General features: G+C 45.5%; 1 long non-coding RNA gene across 2 annotated transcripts in view; it reads right to left on the reverse strand.

Annotated features, from left to right (window-relative positions):
- Window positions 1-238: 238 nt before the first annotated feature.
- LOC138572450 (uncharacterized) overlaps window positions 239-16,104 on the reverse strand; it is a 257,688-nt gene continuing 241,822 nt past the window's right edge. For both annotated transcript variants that reach the window (XR_011303907.1, XR_011303906.1), the window contains exons 4-5: window positions 1,181-1,308; window positions 239-713 (exon numbers count right to left, since the gene is read on the reverse strand). This is a non-coding gene — a long non-coding RNA (uncharacterized lncRNA). The remainder of the gene's footprint in view (window positions 714-1,180; window positions 1,309-16,104) is intronic.

Here is a 16,104-nt window from a genome sequence, read left to right on the forward strand (position 1 = left end):
CTCCTGGTGTGATCGCAAAGGTTTGGCTGTGGCTCTCTGTGCCACAACACCACACTTGGAGGTAGAGGGTGGTTATATGGAATCTCAAGCGGACCCTCATCAAAAAGGGGGTTAACCCTTTAACTTTTCAACAACAGAGCCTTTGACTCCAAAGCTATTTTTTTATGTGTGTGGGGAAGATACTTCATGCCGTCATCATATTTCAAGACTTGTTTGAACAAAAGATTACTTCAGTAAGTAGAAAAATACATATTTTAATCTTTATTTCACAAGTTGTACAAGAAATGCAATGGTAACAATCCAAAAGTGCTTAAAAAACGAATCTGCTACTCGTTGTCTCAGTAAGCATAACGGATTCTGAGTAGTAATGTATAAAACACCTTCAATTGAGAGCAAGTTTCTTCCGTAGCTCAATCATTAAAGTGGCTTGTGTTGTGCGGATTCACAAAGGACAGACCATGTTCTCCACTCATCCACTTCTATCACATAAAACCAAAAAGCCCAAAATGTTTCTTTCCTAATCTTTTCTGGGTTCAATTCTATGGAAATTCATCAGGGGCAGGAAAAATTGTGATGTTTATACAAGAAGCAGGTTTTATACCGCATTAGCTAGCCTAACCATACAATAACATTAATGGTATATTGAGGTTTTAAGACATTTGAATCTTACGATCCTGAAGAGATGTGGCGAAGGCTACATAGGATGTCTTCCCCTATAAAAAAAAAAAACGCAATCAAATGGAGAATAAATATCCATTTAAGACTGTATTACAGTTCAACAATCTGGTAGTAGATCCAGATTAGTGATTACTTATCAGTAGCATTGCACAGTTTCAGACTACCATCAACATGACACACTCGTCATGTCACAGATTACAAGATGTATTAGATGTTTCCCCATCTCCTAACTAGTGACAGTCACTCGGGAGTCTCTCAAAACATTCCGACTTTCAAATTAATATCTGGTAGGTATATTATGGACCGTAACTGGTGCTTTAGGGCAGGAGTCAAACTCTCTATTTTTTAACTCCTATGAGGTTACCATTGAAGATGGAAATCTCAGGCGGCAGATGAAATCCCTATTGCTATCAACTCCTGTTGGATTCATCTCTACAGTTGTTAATGCCATATTATTCAAAAATATCCTCACAGTTGCATCACTGATAGAATGGTCTCTCACCTTAAAGTGGAGGAATCTTGCTAGTTTACGGCCTTCCGTTGTCAGCCATACCGTCAATTGCAGGATTGCCGTGTAGAAAGTAGTTCCTTCCAAACAAGTTCTGAAATAGAATTTTCCTCATTGCGTTCCTGCCGAGAGAAATGAGCAACAGACAATCGGTTTCAGTCAGATCTTATCCCTCTCTTCTAAACAAAAGGTACACATAGCGTAGATTGCCGAGGATTAATTTACCTAGTCAAATACTATCAGGGGCCTATCCCGAGGTAGTTCGGTTCACCAAGGCAGTGTCATGCCAATAAAAGAGTTGTACTCCGGGGTCCCCGTCCCGCTCTCTCAGCTCCCAGATTGGTGTTACATGCTGGAAGGAGAGAGAAGGAGAGAGAGAAGGAGAGAGAGAGAGAAGAAGAGAGAAAGAGAGAGAGAGAGAGAGAGAGAAAGAAAGAGAGAGAGAGAGAGAGACAGAGAGAGAGAGAGAGAGAGAGAGAGAGAGACAAAAATGTCAAATAGGTTCGAGTCATGCTGCTGGCCGGGGAATAGCAAGGGCTCGAAGGCCATCATAGCCATCCAGCCAAACTTCGAGTACTTGTTAGTGTGGAGTGCTAATCGGTGTGTTGTGGCAGCGTACGACTCGTGAACTTAGTTCAGTCGTGATAGAATGAGACGGTAACGCTTACCGATTAAGTGGCGTTGAACAGGTGCTTCATACAGTGAGGAAGCGGTATGCTGCAGGATGTCTCGTTTCAAAGTCACTCGTAGTTGTTTATTGTTCGTGGGTGTTGGGATTCCAGCGGGTATCCTCTATCAAAGGCTGTAGGCCCCTCTGCTTTCTACTGGGGCAATAAGCTGCATGAGGGCGCTGGGGGAGCCAGAGAGTAAAGGGGACAGGGACCGGATTAAAACCATTGATTGGACTTCTCCACAGAGTCTAGACTGATCATGAGGTAGCGTCAGCGGTGTGAGCTTACCCGAGAGTTAAAATGACAGGCGTCCGCTCGTCGCGCTGCATGGCAATCTTCTACTCGGTCCAAACCTCTGAATGACGTGCACCACCTATAGGACTTGCTGGGAACTGGCTGCATTCTTTCTTCGCTCTGCCTAGTGTGAATCCCTACACCATATGGTTGTCAGGTCACCAGTGTCTCTGCCTCTAGGCCTCACCTTCAATGGCATAACTGACTGGGATCCAGTACGGGTACTTTTCACTAGTCTGATATAAATGTTACCCACTGTAACCACCCTTCTGGTGGGCAAAAATGCTAAATGATTGACAACTGAATGCTGATCATGAATTCCACCAAATCACCTGCACACATATGCCTCTTCTTGGCACAGTTTTTTGGTAGCATAACAATTCTTATTGTAGGCAATATTCAATCAACACTACAGCTAAGTCAATGCCTAGTCTGGGATGCAGAGGAAAACCCTTATTGATGTATTTTTATATCCAGTTCAGTACTCTGGATGACAACCCTTGTATAACACCCCCCTCTTAGAATCCCCCTGACCCCACTGAGCCAAGAAGTAGGTTTGTTTTGCAAATTAAAAGGTTTATTTGAAAATGTAAACAATATATATATCACACTTCTATAAATAAATTGATAATGGATATTACACTTGTGAATATGAGCAGTAATCAGTAAGAGGTAACTATGAATAGGAACAGAAGAACAAGGTGGGAAAGAATGCTTTATATGGTTCAAGGAAACACAAGGTGGAATCAAATGCAGTACAGAAATAACTTGTTATGATTTTAGCAAAAGGCAATATGATCACTTTTTCTTTTGACAATTCACTCCCCCCTATGCAATACCAGAAATGGAAGAAGAGCACACAGTCTACAAGAATCCCAACAAATCACACTTTATAATGCAATACACAGTTCCAGTTCTCCCAGCAAGCTTAGGGAAAAGAGGGATGAGTTTTAAACACAGGCAAATTACTTTAATGTGGTTTGCAAGGAAGTGAAAAGGTGCTAAAATTGCTTTTAATTCCCTCTAGAGGTTCAGGGTAGGTGATGGCTACTTTATATTAGTTCAGGCTCACTTTAACAATACTCTATGAATGATTAGCAGATTGCAAACGAATTTTAGCAAAGAGAAGCAAAAAGCTGCTGATTTCTACAGATGAAGAAATCGGGCCAAATCGCAAATCGCGGTAAATTTCGCGAGTGCGTGTCTCGCGATTACGGGAAAAGTATAGGGAGTAGGAAGTCGGTTCTAGGTTCGTCGGAAAGCCTAGATTCTAAGCTTTCAGATGATAAATTTCGTTCCTAGCCCAAACGGTTCCAGAGATACGGACGATACGGACGATTAAATAAAGGTAGTTTTTCAGATTTAAAGTAAACTCAAAATGACAGGTGACAGCTTGCAGCTGCAGAATTGACAGGTGACAGTTGTGCAGCTTTAAAAATGACAGATGACACGATTTCTAGGAGGCAGTTCTACTTAGGTTAAAATAGTTTGGATTAGATTATTTTAACTAAGAGATTGGTTCTGCACAGTTCTGCTAGGTACTCACAATATAAATTTGAACTAGGCCTCGTCACGGATCTGGTCAACACGTCCGGCTGCGGTTCTGTCTGCTCGGCGGGTCAATCAGGCACCGGTTCTGCTCACAGCGATCTGGGTCAGCTCTGCTCTGCTGGTCTAGCCTCTCTGGATTCTGGATGTAACACTGCTTTCTGGGTACTGCTACAGGTTCTTGCAAAAATTCTCGGCAAAAATTCAAACAGCTCGCCCGGCTGTTGAATAGTTTGGTTAGTTTTGAGGCCTGCTGAAGAGGATTCAGCTGGTGGATTCAGGCCTCTCTGCTACAAATTCTGGAGTTAATTTCTGCTACAGGTTCTGGAGATTGATGGATTTGAAGTCTGGATCTCTGGATGTGAAGTCGTCGGTCAGCATGCTCCGCAGCAAATGGAATTGAATGTCTCTACCTGTCCCAGCAGTCTCTTTTTATGTGTTTTGAAAATGGGTGTGTGCCTGGGCCTAGCTAAGCCTGCCCCTCTCTACTTGTCATTGGCCCAATTCTCCCCGCTCCCATGATTGGGGGAGGGAAATGGATTGTCATCATGATGAGGTCTGTTTATGGGTCAGAGGATCCTCCCCTGGTCAGTTTGCCCACAAATCTATATTTGATTCAAATACATCTTTCCCAGATACACAATTTGTTGAAATTACATATACACATTATATATTCCTTATGGTCCATGCTTGTCCGCCTCTGATCTTCCTGGGGACTTGCATTAAAAAATGACAACATTTTGCGCTTTTTAACTGGTTTTGCAATATCGGACATTTACCCAAAATTACACACATGTGCGCAAGGAGTATGGACATTAATTGATGAAGTGTCAGATTTTTAACATGCAGACATTTGGAGTAAGAACCTATTTTCCGCTAGCAACCCCCCAGAATACACCACAGGGTCCTAGCGCCTCTTAAAATGTGCACCGAAAAATCACAAGAATAATGGTATTACTTATATAATTCTGACAAGTCCGTACTATGAATTATCCATCTTTTTTAAAATTATGCCCTGGTCAAAAAGGGGTGTGGCTTCCCACATCAGATGGTGAAATAACTGGTTATTCCACTTCCCCCAAGCCAGCTTGTTCACAGAGGCACAGCTGCCCCCCAGTTTCTCCCAAGAGGAAGCTATTTTACGACGCCCCCAATATAACATTTGCCTGAGTCAAGGAAGGTGCATTGTTCGGTCCCTTCCAGTTTCCAGGTGCTCCACTCCTAATCTAATCAGAGAGGTGTCAACTCCTTTTGGCAAGGGGCAGCAGGATGCAGCTATGCCTGGGAAGAGTGGCTGTTGATCCAGTTTCAACTCCTGTCGGGGGTAGTTGTCAGGCAGAATTCAGTTTCATTAAGCCAGGTTTCAGCTAAATGTCACTTTTTGTTCCCAGTTTTCTACATTCAAATCAAACTGACAATTTTTACCTATACATTAAATAATTACTTCCTTCAAGTCATTTCAGAATATAGTTTTACATTGTATCCACCTCTTAGCAAGTCTTTCCTTGGTCTGGTTTTGTTTCATTTGTTCAGTTTTACACAAAAGTCTGGTGGTTTAAAAACGCCGGCTTTCTGATAGTGGTGAGTACCGGTAATGCAACCATTTTTGGGATTAAGAAAATGAATTCCCCACAGTTCTGAGTTGCTTTTTGGCAATCAGCATTGCCATTCCCAATGGTTTCAGGCTACTTTGTGTGTAGCCCAATGGTGGTTTTAGGCAGAGCCCTCCTGTGCTCACAACATAGGCAAAAATGGGTGGCAGCCTATTCTTCATGTTTTCCCTGTGCACTCTCTGGGGAGTTCTGGCCATCATGATGTTTTCCATGCCAGTACTGCACAGTTTTATGGTAGGGCTTGGATGCATGGGTAAAAACATCCCACAAGCCCCCCCTCTTGCGATGGCCATTCTGTCCTTTCGCTGATGGAACTCGCAAGATCTGGGATGTTCGCCTCCTCTTCTTCCAATTCCATGGATGGCACAGTTCAGCATCTTTTCCTCCCTCCAGTTGATCAATCAGTTCTCCTTGCTGGTCCTGATGGGAGGATTGGGCGGTACCCCGGGCCCCTCGGGTCTCTGCTCCTGGTCCCCGGTCGTCCTCCTTGGTCAGTCTCCATGGTTTCATCTCTCCTAGGATGATAAAGCAAAGCAGCAATACCTATTCGTAGACATTTCTTCACCACTATTAATGGTGTGGCAAACATATACATTTTATGAATCAGAAGATATGAACATATACATTTTCTTTTTTAAATTAGGAGACAAGAACATATATATATACAAGGATCACAGAATTTTATATGCTATATGTGGAATATTTTAGGGTTGGAACTGAATTACTCTGGAGCGGCCCCCTCTGGGATTCCAGTGGATTCCTCCAGTTGTTGCAGAGTGTGCCTGGGATGGCAACACTTTAGCTGATTTATATGTACCCACTTGCCTTCCCCTTCCGCCAGACTGACTTTGGGGATGCAGATCTTATAGGCAACAGGGGAGATCTTGTCTATAATTTCAAATTGTCCCTTCCATGTAGGAAAGAATTTTCGCTGTTTGGCCTGGTTCCTTTGGAAATTGTATAGATAGACCCTATCACCCACCTTATATTCCTTTCGGGTAGTTTTTAAATCATAGTGGGTCTTCATGCTCTCGGCTGATCTTTCTAGATTCCGCTGAGCATAGGCAAAAGCATGCTGAAGGTGTTTCCTTAAATTCTCCACATACTCATGAGTTGTGGAGGCATTTATCAACGTTTGCTCTTGGGTTCTGTAGAGCAAATGCTGGGGAAGCACCATCTTGCGTCCAGTCATCAACTCAAATGGTGACATTTTGGTTGCAGATGAAGGGGTAGATCTGATGGCCATTAGGACCAGAGGTAATCCGATATCCCAACTTGGCCCAGAATCTGCCACAAACATTTTTAAGATGCTCACAATGGTTCGGTTATATCTCTCCACTGCTCCAGAAGAAGCTGGCCTGTAAGCAATGTGTAGCTTCCTTTTAACCCCCAGTATCTCCCATGTCTTTGTCATTACTTCACTGGTGAAGTGTCTACCTCTGTCGGACTCAATCCTTTGAGGTAGACCAAAACGGGAAAAGATGTGGTTAATCGTCAGGGCAGCTGCTGTTTCTGCCTTGAAATTTGGGCCGGGAGACATTCCACCCACTTGTTAAACAAGCATGTAAAGGTCAACATGTACCTGTTTCCTCTAGACGAGCGAATCACAGGGCCTACAAAGTCAATTTGCAAATCTGACCATGGCAGTGTTATCCCCCTCTTTTGGAGAGGCGCACGGTGTGTGAGGGATGATGGCTGTAATCTGTGTCCGTCAGGGGAAAGTTCTCAGGGTCCTCAAGGTGTTGGTAAAACTTACCAATGATTGGATCCCCCTTCTGAGCTGTAATCAAATCAGCATCAGGGGTCTCCTTGCTCCATTGGGCAGTTGAAAGATCATTGTGAGCATTTGTCTGGGACCTAGTGATCGCAGTGACCTGGATTTCCCCCAACAGCAACTCTATTTCTATTAGATCCTCTTGGATGGCCCCGGTTTTGGCCAGCTGATCAGCTAAGTCATTTCCAGGTTTGTCTGGTCCCTCTACTTTGGAATGACCCTTGATCTTTTTCCAGTAGATGGTCATCCCATTCGATGTGACCAGATCATCAATATTTTGGATTAACTTCCCATGTTTCAGGGGTTTGTTATTAGCGCATAACATGCCTCTGGTTTTCCAGTTGACCAGGTGCTCCACGAACCCGTTCCGTACATAATCTGAATCTGTGATTATGACCAGTTTGTGGAGTTGATGCTGGACAGCAGTGAGGATGGCCTGATGCACAGCCATCAATTCTGCCACCTGACTACTTCGGGGACCAATTTTGTGTCCAGCGGAGGGTTCTGGGAACTCCTTCACCCATGCATTCCCTATGTCAGCCACCAGTTCTTTCTCCCCGTCGTTGTCAACATGGTAAGAGCATCCATCCACATAGACAGTGGGCATTCCCTCACACTTGTCTTCTTCAAATACTTTGTGTGGGGAATTAAGGTATGCCTCCATGTTGTCCTTGATTTTTAGACTTTCGTCCTCGAGACAGTTTTCTCTGGCACAATCATGCAAGTCAGCCAGACCTTGCGCGAGGGGACTGTTCTTGTTTTGGCCATATCTGACCTCCACAGGAAAGCCTTGCATTGACAGAATCCAGGAAGTAATTCGGGAATTACTCACATTTCCGGCCCGGATTCTGTCACTTTGGAGATATTTCATTGGCTGGTGTGGAGTCTCCACTATGATGTGTTCCCCCTGGATAAACGGGCGGTAATTCTTCAATGCCCACACCGTTGCCAGGAGTGGCTTCTCACAATTGTTGAATTTTTCCTCCACAGAGGATAAAGTTTTGCTCGCATAGGAGATTACTTTATTGACCTTGTCATGCTTTTGGTAGAATACTGCTGTCAAGCACGTATTAGAGAACCCCGTCTCAAGGAAGAACTCCTTGTTTCTGACAGGGTAAGCTAGGCAAGGCACTTGTGAGAGGCTTCTTTTGAGTTGTCTTACCGCCTCGGACTGTTCTGGACCCCATTCCCACTTGACCCCCCCTTCAAGAGATGAATCAGGGGTCTAGTGATCTCTGCGTAGCCTTCAATGAACTTTCTGCTGTAATTAGTCAGTCCAAGGAGGCTCCTTAGTTCCCGCAGAGTTGTGGGGTCTTTCAGTTTCTGGAGTGCTTCCACTTTCTTTTCTTGGGGATAGAGACCCTGAGGAGTAATCTCATGCCCCAAGAAATTAACACGGGTTCTACACCACTGTGCTTTCTGAAAGGAAAGTTTTTCTCCGGCGGCCCTCAACTGTGTCAGAACATAACAGATCTCCGCTATGTGTTCCTCCACAGATGAACTTTTGATGAGGACATCATCTACATAAGCCAGGTTACCCCTCGCACCCAGGTAGGGCATGGCCTTATGTAGGAAAATGTTGAATTCATTGCCGGAGTTGAGGTATCCGAAGGGAGTCCGGGTCCATGTGTACTGCTGGCCCCCAAAGGTAAAAGCCAGTTTGTATTGGTCCTCCCTACTGACAGGCACGGTCCAGTATCCATTGGTCAGGTCTATTGCTGTGAATACCTGTGACCCCTGAATCTGGGCCAGCCCTTGGTCAATGTAGGGCAGAGGCCATCGGGAAGTATGGACCCGTTTGTTGAGCTCCCTAAGGTTGGCGCAGAGTCTCCAATGGCCGTTTGGCTTCAATATTCCCAGCACCGGATTATTGAAAGTGCTGTGGACTGGACGGATTATTCCCCGGGACTCAAGGTTCTTAATTATTTCAGTAAGGGACTCCATGGATGGGAGAGGCAAGCGATATTGCTTCACAAACACTGGAGCCATTCCAGCGTCCGTGGGAATTGTTGTGGTGTGGATGTCGGTGCGACCACAGTCATATGAGTCTACCGCAAAGAGATCTTGGAAATCCAAGAAAACTTGTTTCAACTTTTGCTTCTGTTCCAGAGTCACACAGGCATCAGCTAGGTTGACTATCTCTTCCACCATCTGCCTGAAGCCTGGAAAGACTTCTGGTTTGGCTATCTCAGCGGCCTCCTCCAGCTGGGTGGAGAAGTCCCTGGTCAGAGTGCTGATTTGGAATGGAGGCTTCAGGTGGGAAAGGCAGCCCTCATGGACCTGGAAAATCACCTCATCCCTCCTGAAGTCACAAGTCACATCTTTCTTACCATAAGGGCAAGAAGTGTACACCAGGAAGTTCCCCCCATGCCGGGTGAAAATCCTGTCTGGTGTTGTATTGTCCTCACTGTCACTGTCAAAACAGTCCTTGGGGATTGGTCCTAACAGTTCATTTCCTAAATCAATGGAGAAATGTCGGTCATCAATCGCCATTCCAATAATGGTGCCTGTGGCTAGAGTAATACTCTTTAAGTGGCTGTTATCCACCTCTATCGGAATGGTGTCATGTTCTATGTTGACTAATGGTGTTGGGTTTACCCCCAACCCTTGCTGTTGGAGAGAAGCATTTAGATGGATATAAGCATCAGGGTTTTGCAATTTTTGTCCTCTTTTAACTTTCACTTCCAGGGAGAATTGTCGGGTCCTTTCTGGGATGGTGACTTCCTCTTTGATCTGAATTTCAACTGCATAAGGTAGCAATTGAGCTGACCTAAATGCTTTTTCTAGATCATCAAAGCCCATGGGATTATCCGCTAATCAGGACCAAGCTTTGAAGTTTATTAGGTCCAAACTAATGGCAAAGCGATTGAGAATGTCACTGCCTAAGTAAAAGGCGGCAGTGATGTCTCGCACGACCCAACAATTATGGACTATGCTCTTGTTGCCAATGGAGATTTTGAGCATACACCTGCTTGGCAGGAGATGTTTGGAATTAGGTGCTTCCAGGTCCATTTCCCATTTGTCTATCAGTTTGAATGTGGGAATGACTGGATCTTTTGGGAGTTGGCGGAAAATGGCTTCGCTGATGAAGCTCTTACCGTCATCACACACACTCGAGCGAGAACAGAGTCCTTCCCATCATTTAACTGAACAGGGATGAACAACTGCTCTCCAATTTGCTGAATATCAGCCAGGCTCTGAGCTGATTTCACATCTTTCTGGACTATAGGAGTGGGAGTTTCTGATTGTGGATTAGTAAAGAATTTCAGGGTGTTTCCTTCCAGTGTGGAATACCACCTTAAACTGGAAGGAAGGTTGATTTTCAGAAATAGAGAGGACCCCCCATCACCAGTCTGTTGTCCTACTGCTATTACTGTCACATCTGGAGTTTGGTTGTTCTGGAAGTGAAATTCTACTTGGTCAGATTTTTGTTCAATCATGTGGCAGGTGCCGTTTAAACTAACATGGTTGACACTCTGTTTTAATTTTATTGGTTGGCTAGTCTGGGTCCAGAGGACCTTGTTTACACAATCTATTAGGGGTGACAACCTTCTCAGGAGGTCATTCCCTAGTAAACAAGGTGTGCCCTCTGGAGTCACTACTATGACCGGGTGTTTCACCTTGTGTCGCCCAATTTTAATGTCCAAGTCTGCAGTCCCCTCAACGGGAATTTCCTTCCTGTCAAAGTTCTGCAGTTGTCCAGGAAGAGAGGTGAGAGGAATTTGGTAATTCTCCCCCCTTCCTGCATTTAGTTCCTCAAAGGCCCTTTTGGACAGAAGGGTAGCTTGGGATCCAGTGTCCACCAGTGCCAAAATTGTACCCTGCCCCTGTACTTGTACCGGGGCATAGTATCTTCCCTCCTTCTCCTCAAGGGGGCACAGATAATGCACATTTTTGGAGAATTGGTGGGCTAACTTTCTGGTTTTGGACATTGCTAGCGAAGAGATTTGGGCAGAATTCTGTGGAGAGCCTTGGGAATCTGAAAGAAAAAGTTGGCAACTGGAGATCAGAGCCATTTTGAGTTCCCCTGGTTCCGGTTCTGGGCCGATGGGTTTGACCCTTGGGATTTTGGTATTGTCGGTTCTAGGATGAGATGATGGGCGGCGGTAGCTCAGTCTCCACATCTCCCCAGTCTGGATTGGAATCCCTTGGGACCCATTTTTCCTTGGGAGGAGTTCCCCCATCTCTGAAGGAGAAGATCCTTTTCCCAGGATCTTCTGAGGATCCCTCTCCCTCAAATTGGAAGACCTGTACCTCCTCCACAAAGTGGGTCTGTTTGGGTCCTTTGTTTCTCCTACCCCCCCTCTGCTCCTTGGGAGGCAGGCTTTCAGGGGCAGGAGATTTTGTTTCCGGTTCCTGGTTTTCCAGGGGCTGTTTACAAGTTGGGAAGGAAGCTTCCTCCAAGGCTTTACACTCCCTTCCCCTTCTGCCTCCTCCCTGGGAACTGGTGGGTTATCGGGGTGCTGCCCCCGTCATTGTTCTGGAGCACCAGGTCCAGAGTTTGGGGCATTCTGCGGTGGTATGCTCATCTGAGGGTTCTGTTGAGCCCTCAGTATGTGACCCAGATCTCGTGCCATATTTTGGACCTGGCGCTCAAGTTGTGAAACCCGCTGAGGCTGATACGGGGCTCTATTTTCTCCCCTGGGCTGATCCCGGGAAGGGTAGCTATCCCTTCTCTGGTAGTACCCCTGGTTGGGAAGATTTTGGTACCCCTTCACCCTTGGCCTCCCCTCTCCCAGATTAGGTTGTCTGGGCTCAGGGAATTGGGGAAAGAAGGATGGATGATTTTGGGGCTGGAAATTGGGTGGATACCTGGGGAAAAAGTTCTGCCCAGGATTTGGTGAATTTCTGCCCTCCTGGGGGAAGTTAGGAGGGAAGTTCCCCGGGTCAGGTGCTTGGCTGGATCCCCCCCTTGGGCTGGAGGAGTCCACACATAACCCAGGATTGGTCGGTTTCCGTTGTAGCGGGGACTTACATAGTCAGGGGGTGGGGACCCCATTTGTGGGACTCCCTCCTCGACTGCCTGTCTGTGACTGGCCCGAGGGCCTTCTGGGCTGTGAATTATTTGGTGCAGGCAGGTTTTTAGGCCCCCCCCATCTCCAAATCTAAAACGGGGGCAACCTTTACCTCTGCCACCTTGGCAGCAGCAGGGGTGCTGGTTGGTTTTGGGGTTTTTCGGCGCATTATTTTTATTTTTGATGGGCTTCTGCACCTCATAGATCCGAGAAGCCTGTTCAATGACCCAGTCTAAAGATCTTTTCTCATGAAAATCTCTCACGAGCTGGGTCATTATGTATTTGGGTAAGGCATGGAAAAACGTATTGATAAATTCTCTGCTATCCGTGCGCACCCTTCTGGTGGTCTGCGCAAAAGCACGCTTTAATTCTTGCACAAACTCTTGTGGGGCCTGATCCTCCCCACATTGCAAATTGTAGGCTGCCTTGCGAGCCTCTTGAGGATTTCTGTGCACAGAAAAATGTTTCAAGATGGCCACCCTGTATGTGGACCACCTTGAATGGTTTTGATCCTCCAGCCCCGCAAAGAAACTGGAGTATTCTGGTGAGAAGGTCCACTTTACATATTGAATACAGCTTTGGCTGTCCTTCAAATGGAAAGTATCCATCATTTGCTCATAGAGCTCCAAGTGTTCCCAAACAGAATACTTGGCGTTCTTATGATAAGGCGTGATGACACTCCTTATTGCCTTTATTTGTTTCAATGGGTCCTTAAGCAAGGCCCTTTTTGCCTTATTGGCCTTTTTGGTTCGGGTAACGCTGGTCCATTCATCCTCCGACTCAGAAGCGCTTCTCCCAGAGGTGCCCGTCTGATCTTCCAGGTTTTCCCGGATTCTGCGAGCCTGGGAATGGCTGGCAGAATGTGGGAACCTGGTCTCCTGTGTCCTGTAATGCTCAGAGGAGTCTTCAGACCCCTCCTTGCTGCCAGGATTTGATGGGTACCCCCCCCACTGACCTAACTGGGCAGAGGTTTTCAGGATGTCCTTAATGGGCCTACTCTCCTGGCATTCCCCACTAAATTGCACTGTGCTTGGGTGCCCATACCCGGATGCCCGCCCATCCATTCCTGGGAGGTACTGGCCTATGAGCCCCATACTTCTAGCTCGATAGTTATCTGCCATCTCCGTGGCCCTGGGCTCATGTGCGCGAGGGGACATGGGGGTGGCAGAGTCCAGGGACTGGGAGAGATGAAGGCCTCTGGTACCAGGGCTCCTGAGGTTATGCTCAGGCGTTTCCCTTTCCCAGCGCACCTCGTCTCTATCAGCCCCTGCTCCCTGTTGCAATGCAAGAGCCTGCGCTTTCAGTTCCTCAGTTAAGGCCTTACTAGACTCTATCAATCTCTCCTGCATCGCTACCTGTTGCTGGAGCCTATCATTGTGCTGACAGAGAGCCTCATTTTCTCTCTGTGCCCCCTAATTGGTCCTGGAGTACTGGGCCAGTCTCTGCTGCAGGAGGGTTACCTCCTGAGCTGTGTCCCTATTGGCCTGCTCCTTTCTTGCCAGAGCATCCTCCACCCTCCTGGTGTGCTCTAACAAGTTCTGGTGTTCTTTTTGGAGTTCACCCAGTCCCTGGAGGGCCAGGTGATTTTCTTCCATTTTCCTTTTTAAGTGGCAGACTTCCTGGCCTAAGGTATCCCTTTCCTGACTAAGAGCCTGCATCTGTACCGCCAGGTCGTCCCTTTGCCTTTGGAAGGCACCAGCTTTCTGGCGCTCCTGGTCAAACTCTGTCTGGGTATCCAGGTCTTTCAAAATCAGTTTATTGCTCTCTGCCTTCTCCCTATCTAGGTGGCTTTGCAGGGTGACTACCTGCTCGGCACATGCCCTATTGAAATCTAATTGTTGCTCCAGCTTTTTCTGGCTCTGCAGTAGGGAGTCCAAACCTTCTTGGTACTCCTTCTGCAAGGCCAGAAATCTGGTATCCTGGTCCGCCTTTTCCTGTTGCAGCACATCCATATCCTCCTTTATTTTAGTGATGTACTGTCTGCTGTCCTTTTCTGACTCCTGGCTCCTGAGCAGCCTCTGCTCAGAAGAGTCCAGATCAGATTGGGCCTTCTCTAACGCCATCTGTTGCCTATTTGCCAGATCTTGGCCTTCAGAACATTTGTCCTGCATGTCTCCCATATATAGATACAAATATGCCGCTATCCTAACCATCTTATTATGTTCATCTTTGGCTTTAGGGGCCATATATAGTTCACTCAGGGCCACATGTAGGGGACCCGGATCTGCCCATATATCTGACCCTGTTTCAGTGACCTGTTGTGCGATTGCCTGCAACCAGACCGTTTGGTCCTGATGAGTCCACTCACCTCTCACAAATAGCTTATGTAAGAAGTGCTCTCTGGCTATTTTCATATCTACCAAGGTCGTCATTCTGGAATTTGAGTTCCTTCCTGACTTACAGAAGTTTGTATTTTATTTTGCAAAACAGACCGTTTCCTTAGAGCGTTCCTTTGAGGGATGCTTTCACAGTGTAAAACAGCGTGGTGATCTAATCGGATATGTGTATCTGGTCAGTTGGCACACTGTATTAATCTGCACAAGTGGTAAATCTAACCCAGAATATCCCAGCTCCGAGATATTTTGTAAGCGATATTCAATCAACACTACAGCTAAGTCAATGCCTAGTCTGGGATGCTGAGGAAAACCCTTATTGATGTATTTTTATATCCAGTTCAGTACTCTGGATGACAACCCTTGTATAACACCCCCCTCTTAGAATCCCCCTGACCCCGCTGAGCCAAGAAGTAGGTTTGTTTTGCAAATTAAAAGGTTTATTTGAAAATTTAAACAATATATATATCACAATTCTATAAATAAATTGATAATGGATATTACACTTGTGAATATGAGCAGTAATCAGCAAGATGTAACTATGAATAGGAACAGAAGAACAAGGTGGGAAAGAATGCTTTATATGGTTCTAGGAAACGCAAGGTGGAATCAAATGCAGTACAGAAATAACTTGTTATAATTTTAGCAAAAGGCAATATGATCACTTTTTCTTTTGACAATTCACTCCCCCCCTATGCAATACCAGAAATGGAAGGAGAGCACACAGTCTTCAAGAATCCCAACAAATCACACTTTATAATGCAATACACAGTTCCAGTTCTCCCAGCAAGTTTAGGGAAAACAGGGATGAGTTTTAAACACAGGCAAATTACTTTAATGTGGTTTGCAAGGAAGTGAAAAGGTGCTAAAATTGCTTTTAATTCCCTCTAGAGGTTCAGGGTAGGTGATGGCTACTTTATATTAGTTCAGGCTCACTTTAACAATACTCTATGAATGATTAGCAGATTGCAAACTAATTTTAGCAAAGAGAAGCAAAAAGCTGCTAATTTCTACAGATGAAGAAATCGGGCCAAATCGCAAATCGCGGTAAATTTCGTGAGTGCGTGTCTCGCAATTACGGGAAAAGTATAGGGAGTAGGCGGTTCTAGGTTCGTTGGAAAGCCTAGATTCTAAGCTTTCAGATGAAAGTTAACTTTTTTGTTCCTAGCCCAAACGGTTCCAGAGATACGTACGATTAAATAAAGGTAGTTTTTCAGATTTAAAGTAAACTCAAAATGACAGGTGACAGCTTGCAGCTGCAGAATTGACAGGTGACAGTTGTGCAGCTTTAAAAATGACAGATGACACGATTTCTAGGAGGCAGTTCTACTTAGGTTAAAATAGTTTGGATTAGATTATTTTTAACTAAGAGATTGGTTCTGCACAGTTCTGCTAGGTACTCACAATATAAATTTGAACTAGGCCTCGTCACGGATCTGGTCAACACGTCCGGCTGCGAGTACTGCACAGTTTTATGGTAGGGCTTGGATGCATGGGTAAAAACATCCCACATTATTCTTGTGCTGATGTTCACACACTTAAATGAAGACTTTCTCAATGTCCACAAACACTGGCTTTCAGTCATTCAGCCATGATTGGCACAACCTAGTTTGAAAAACGCTTGACTTTCACCAAAGAGAAAGGAAACATATCCATAGCCATATCTCTGA

The sequence above is a fragment of the Ambystoma mexicanum genome, chromosome 1p (genome assembly GCF_040938575.1).
Source record: "Ambystoma mexicanum isolate Mex_15411 chromosome 1p, UKY_AmexF1_1, whole genome shotgun sequence".
Lineage (NCBI taxonomy): Eukaryota > Metazoa > Chordata > Amphibia > Caudata > Ambystomatidae > Ambystoma > Ambystoma mexicanum.